General features: G+C 37.0%; 2 long non-coding RNA genes across 2 annotated transcripts; both read left to right on the top strand.

The window, feature by feature from the left end:
* The first annotated feature begins 601 nt into the window (after positions 1 to 601).
* Positions 602 to 1,575, top strand: LOC145552359 (uncharacterized). Its single transcript, XR_014088394.1, has 2 exons — positions 602 to 1,316; positions 1,410 to 1,575. It is a non-coding gene; the product is annotated as an uncharacterized LOC145552359 (long non-coding RNA).
* Positions 1,576 to 3,969: 2,394 nt separating this feature from the next.
* LOC145552358 (uncharacterized) lies at positions 3,970 to 5,504 on the top strand. Its single transcript, XR_014088393.1, has 3 exons — positions 3,970 to 4,613; positions 4,998 to 5,124; positions 5,340 to 5,504. It is a non-coding gene; the product is annotated as an uncharacterized LOC145552358 (long non-coding RNA).
* The last annotated feature ends 340 nt before the right edge of the window (positions 5,505 to 5,844 follow it).

The following is a 5,844-nucleotide window of genomic DNA, read 5'->3' as shown; positions in this document are numbered from 1 at the left end:
ACGTGACTCTGAAGCCCTTACTAGTGTGCTACAGAAAAGGGCGAGAGAAAATAATATCTACGGCGTTCGAAGACCTACTGACAAAGAATTAATAGAGGTCATTGCCTGCAGAGCTTGCGCTGACAAGAAAAAATTTCTTGCTAAGAATCCTTGCTGTCGGTTATTTTGAGTGATAGTGGGGAGGGGGGCGAGGTTGGTGAACACCCTTATGTCACTCAAATTTTGACAGGTAGTGGTCACGGTGGGTGGTCTTGGGGGGAAGGGGAGGTGGGGGGAGGGGAGGGGGGCGAGGTTGGTGAACACCCTTATGTCACTCGAAGTTTGACAGGTAGTGGTCACGGTGGGTGGTCTTGTTGGGGAGGGGGGCGAGGTTTGTGGACACCCTTATGTCACTCGAATTTTGACAGGTAGTGGTCACGGTGGGTGGTCTTGGGGGAAGGGGAGGTGGGGGGAGGGGAGGGGGGCGAGGTTGGTGAACACCCTTATGTCACTCGAATTTTGACAGGTAGTGGTCACGGTGGGTGGTCTTGGGGGGAGGGGGAGGTGGGGGGAGTGGAGGGGGGCGAGGTTGGTGAACACCCTTATGTCACTCGAATTTTGACAGGTAGTGGTCACGGTGGGTGGTCTTGTGGGGGAGGGGGGGGCGAGGTTGGTGGACACCCTTATGTCACACAAATTTTGACAGGTAGTGGTCTAGAGAAAACAGGTGTTTGAGGACATTAGGTGTTATGGACAGCAGCAGATGTAAAGGGTGTCGTTGGTTTCTTTCTAAATAAATGCCAACTGCGGGGCTGCAACCTATGTTGTCCTCTCCAAATATCAGAAAGTTTCAAAGATGTGTAGAATAAATTATGTTATTGGTGATCTGTTCACCGCTTCAAATCACGAATCGTTTGCGCACTGTGTTAGTCGTGATTTGCGAATGGGAAAGGGGATCGTTGTATTATTCAAAAATAAATTTGGCCGCACGTCAGAATTAAAAGAGCAGAGTGAGTTATTGGGTTTTATTTAAATGTATTTTTTCAATAGCTAGACCATATCCTGATTTTTTTATTTTAAAAGAAAAGCTGGTGGGACAGTGTGCGGTCCTTCTACAGGGTCAACGTTTCATATACCATCTGATAAATAAGCAGTGGCCGACTATACCGCACGGGTACAAAATTGACTCATTGTTTTTTTTTTCATTTTTGGTAATTCTATCAGATTACCAAGGAAAAAGCAAGCCAGAAACCGTCATATAACGATCTCAGACAGAGTCTGGAAGACATGAAATCTCACTGCTTACAAAATGGTGTCAATAGGATATCAATACCCCGGTTTGTATGAACAACTGTGGATAAGTAACTATAATAAATATCCTTAAATCTTCTATATTGGAAATAATTGTTTGTCTTGTGTCTACCCATCAGAATCGGTTGTGGCCTGGACCAGCCGCAGTGGTCAGAGGTGTCAGAGATCCTGGAACAGGTCTTTAAAGAGACAAATATCTCCATCACGGATTTTTTTTCTGTAACACTTGCTAGTGTGATACATTTCAGTAAAAGTTCCTCGAATATGTGACAGGGACTAAACAGGCCCATGTTAGGCTACTAATATTTATCTTTCAGTTTTCCCCAATGTTTAAAGCTTTTTACAGTGCACAACCACATTCCAAGAGTTGCTCCAACATGGTAAATTGTTTTGTTAACTTTAAAATTATCTACAGCTTTTGTCTCTGACTTATACACAGTTTGTTTTTTTGGCCCTAATGATTTCTTTCCCTCCATCCGTTATCTTACATGCTTAAGTGTGTTCACCAACATAATATAGTACACCTGTAGTTCTTAAGGTTCCAATACTAGGAACTTATGAATGATCAATGTGAACCATCAGTCTGTATTAAAATATTTAGTACAATTTGTATTTTTTATTTAGATTTGATGTTTTGATGTGAGCATTTGGATTTCTATAAATTTATTGAATGATGTTCTGTGTAAATATTTATCAAACTAAATGGTCATTCAGGTTTTATATAGTTTTTTTTCTCTTCATTCAATGCTTGATGCTGAAATTCAAATATATACTGGCTATCGACCAACAATTCAATCAGTGAATCTTTGCTTTTTTTTTTTTGTTATCAAGTAGCCCCTCTCACGGAGACTTATCTCTTCTGACACCTGGCCCGGCTTATAATAACATTAAGCAAGTTAGCTGTTGGTACACTTACCTACAGAATAAATCATGCTCGCTACACAACCAGGCTCCAAAAGTTGGTCACAACATGGTAAATCGTTTTGTTACCTTTAAAATTATCTACAACTTTTTTCTTGGTCCTAATGATGCTATCTGTTCAATAATGCTCACTAACAGACAGTGCACCTCTTGTTAGTGATAAGCTTATAAATGATCAATGTGAAGCATCAGTATGCGTTCAAGAAGATCACATCAGTCAGATTTCGTAAAATATGATGATACTCAAAGGAATCAAAATTATAGTTCACAAAATTATATTTTCAGGGAGCTTCGACTGTATGAAAGGAATGATTGAAATATACTATGAAAATATTCTATTTGCAGAATCCTGATAATACAACTTCAATTGTGAACTGAATGATTAGATTGCAATTAGACACAAAAGAATCAACTGTTAATTAGTAATCATACTATGGAAATGACTAGCAAGATCTGAACAAACAAGAAACTTGACTACCTCAAGGGATTTCACCCGTAATGAACCGTCTGACTTTCTTTAGCCGACTAAATTTAATCTTACCAAATTTTTGCCAATGAGTAAACAGGTACTGAGTTTGAAGCGGGTCAGATGCCTCCAGCCGTCTGCTAAACCTAGACTCAGGCCTTCCTCACTGTAAAATAAAACATTCTGCTTAATAAAAGAGTTCAAGTGAACATCATTTAATTCTCATCAACTTGTTGTTTGTACTCATCTTAAACAAGCGGCAGGAACTTTTGGGTTTAAAAAAGAAAAAAAGATGCTTTACAAGTTTATCTATTTAAGTTGAGTCTGCAACAACTAGAATAAAATAAAAAGTGAACTATTTGAAAGTAACGAGGATTTTGGGTGGTAAATGATGAGTTTAAGAATATTGTTTGTCAAAATCACACAATGTAACTACACTTGTCTTTTACATGTCGCAGTAATTGAATCTTTTGAGGCAATTGGTTTGCATAAATTTAAGTAACTACAACCTATTTTCCTGCTCCACATACTTGGCTAGCGATGTTCCAGTTTGCTTCTCAGTCTGAACTACTGGACAATGTCTTGATTCAGTCAAATCTTCTATCCTGTATCTCCTGTACTCTGATATTCTATAGAATTGAATTCATTCTGTGAAAGCTTTGCTTGCTGGTCTTCTTCATGCTATGAATGCAGTATCTGGTTTCTCTTACTTTAACCCGCCCAACTTGCACCTGATTGGCATGTTAGCCTTTCGATTCCCTCCCAGTGAGGCGGTGCTTCACAAAACAAACTGTTTCTCAAACTGTTGATCTCCCTCAGAAGATGAAAAGACACGGTGACTGAGTTTTAGACACTAGTAGACAGCTCATGCAGCTTTTTACTAAATGGCAGCCCTAAAAGTATATATCTTTAAACTATGAATAAATACGCAGAATTTCATAATTATTTGATCCAGTGGTTATAGAAGTTTGATAATAATGCAATTCGGGGATTGTTGTTGCTTAACGTCAGTGTTTCTGCTACTGGAGTGAGACAGTAAGAAGACAAGGAATAGGGTTAAACGAGGATTTAGAAATAAAAATACAAAGATGATAGCTGTATTTACTGGGAGAAAGACTATTACTAGTTATCAGGACAGAATGAGACCCGTAAAACTGGTGGGTCCATACAGTCATCTGCAGTCATCTGCTCCAACAATTTATTACCCTTTAGGAACCATGTCTGGACACAAGGAGCAGGAACATCACAACATCCTTTTATCAGATATTTTCATCCTTATATTAGTGATTTAAAACTATTTTTAATTTTTGATACCATACGACAGAAAGCAAAGTTGTGCATGAATGTAAAAGTCAATTATTTTCTTCACCGACAGAAAAGTGTAATGTGTTTATTATGAGTAGGATTAACTGAGCTCAAGGAAGACAAAGGAGAAAATAAATGTTCATTGATACAGAAGCGAATCAGCAAATATGAACTTATGAAACTATTGAAACCTTCAAGAATCTTATGTCGTGTACGATATTTAAGAAAAATAATACTGAAACCGCACTCATGAATTTCTTTATTTGACTGTTATCTCTAAAATATGTTACTTTTTTATGTTGAACACCGGACACATCTCACCTCTTTCCCACAGTTTTTCACTTAGTTCCACGACTGCAGTGGATTTTATAGTCAATGTTAAAAGCCAGCAGAAAGTCTGAAGCGATGGAGGAAATTTACGTCAACATGGAGCCTGTTAAACAAACTGCATCTAATCACACAGGTAAGAATAACGTTTCAAATAAATCTAGTATGTATTTAATTACATTTTGCTAAGGTTCAGGTTTTTGTTAAGGTTCGAGCAGCTCCAAAGAGAGGCTCTGCCTCTGCGTGGCTTTGGGAATCCTGAATGTTTTACTTTTGGCCGAACTCATCGCCATCAGTGTATGCAGTGAGTCTTGTTCCAGTCATCTTAAAGATGAGTAAATTTTATGTTTCTGTAATAAAAAATGTCATCGGCTCTTCTGAAATCAAACTGACCAAATAGCAACGGTTTGGAAAGCATAAAGCTTGGCGACTCAAAATGTTGCAGAGGTGAATCATTACACTGTTACATGCGTTTGATTCATTTTCAACAATGGATGCATTTGCAGCCATTTAGGTTACCATGTCTTTAATATCTCCTGTTTTTCACACTATCTACCCAACGATTTATTGTTTAGTGTTACCTCAGTTTAAATTCTACAACCATAACCAAAATCATAAAACAATTTTTTAAGTCTTAACTGAAACTACTTCTATTTTTGCAAACATGCTTGTTGATTTTTTTTTCCAGCTCATGACATGACAGCAGATTTTTCTGACGTTAGTAACTTTCTGACTGAGCAGAACAGCGACAGCAAGTTTCCCTCCACGAACGCTAACTTCACTGAAACGACTCCACGAGCTGAAGAGACTTTAAGGTGTGTCAAAACTTTGAAAAAATTGGATCTCATTAACATGTCTAAAACCTTTTCCCCTCTGAATTGTAGAGTGTAACTAATAACTTTCCTTTTGTGGCTAAATGAATATAATGTAAATGAACAACTTTCATTTTAATTTATTAAGTACTGTATCATGTGTGTGCTCTAAAATCAGCAATGTAAAAGAAGCAAAGCCTTGTTTTTTTTTCTTACAGAACGAACAAACATCAGTTGTTCCTGTTAATTCAGGGGCTGCAGAAGAAGAAGAAAGGAGCAGATACAGTAGAGATTATTGATTAGGATTTGTGTTCAGTGTGATATTATTTATGTATATTTTCCTGGTATTTGCGGAATATTTTTCTTTTAATTTTAAACATTACAGTCGGTTAATGGTGCCTGTAAAAACCCTTTGTCCAGGAGCAGAACTCAATACATTATAATAGTTTAAAACAATTAAATAAATACTATAATTATATATTATGACAATTAAGTATAAGTAGTCATATAAAAAATTATAAAAGTATCAATAAATTGAATTAAAAATCATTTTTATATATTTTCCAACTCCATTGAAATTTGTCTCTAGTTTTTGTCAACACTGTCAGACATGAAAAGAATGTAAAAAAAAAAAGTTATCAGAGTTAAAAATGCAGATTGCATCATGTCATTGACTTGTTATTGACTTGACTTGTTTATATCCTTCCCCCTGTTCAGATTACT

Source organism: Poecilia reticulata, chromosome 7 (genome assembly GCF_904066995.2).
Source record: "Poecilia reticulata chromosome 7, P_reticulata-male-v2, whole genome shotgun sequence".
Classification (NCBI taxonomy): domain Eukaryota; kingdom Metazoa; phylum Chordata; class Actinopteri; order Cyprinodontiformes; family Poeciliidae; genus Poecilia; species Poecilia reticulata.
This window is presented reverse-complemented; position numbering and strand designations above follow the sequence as displayed.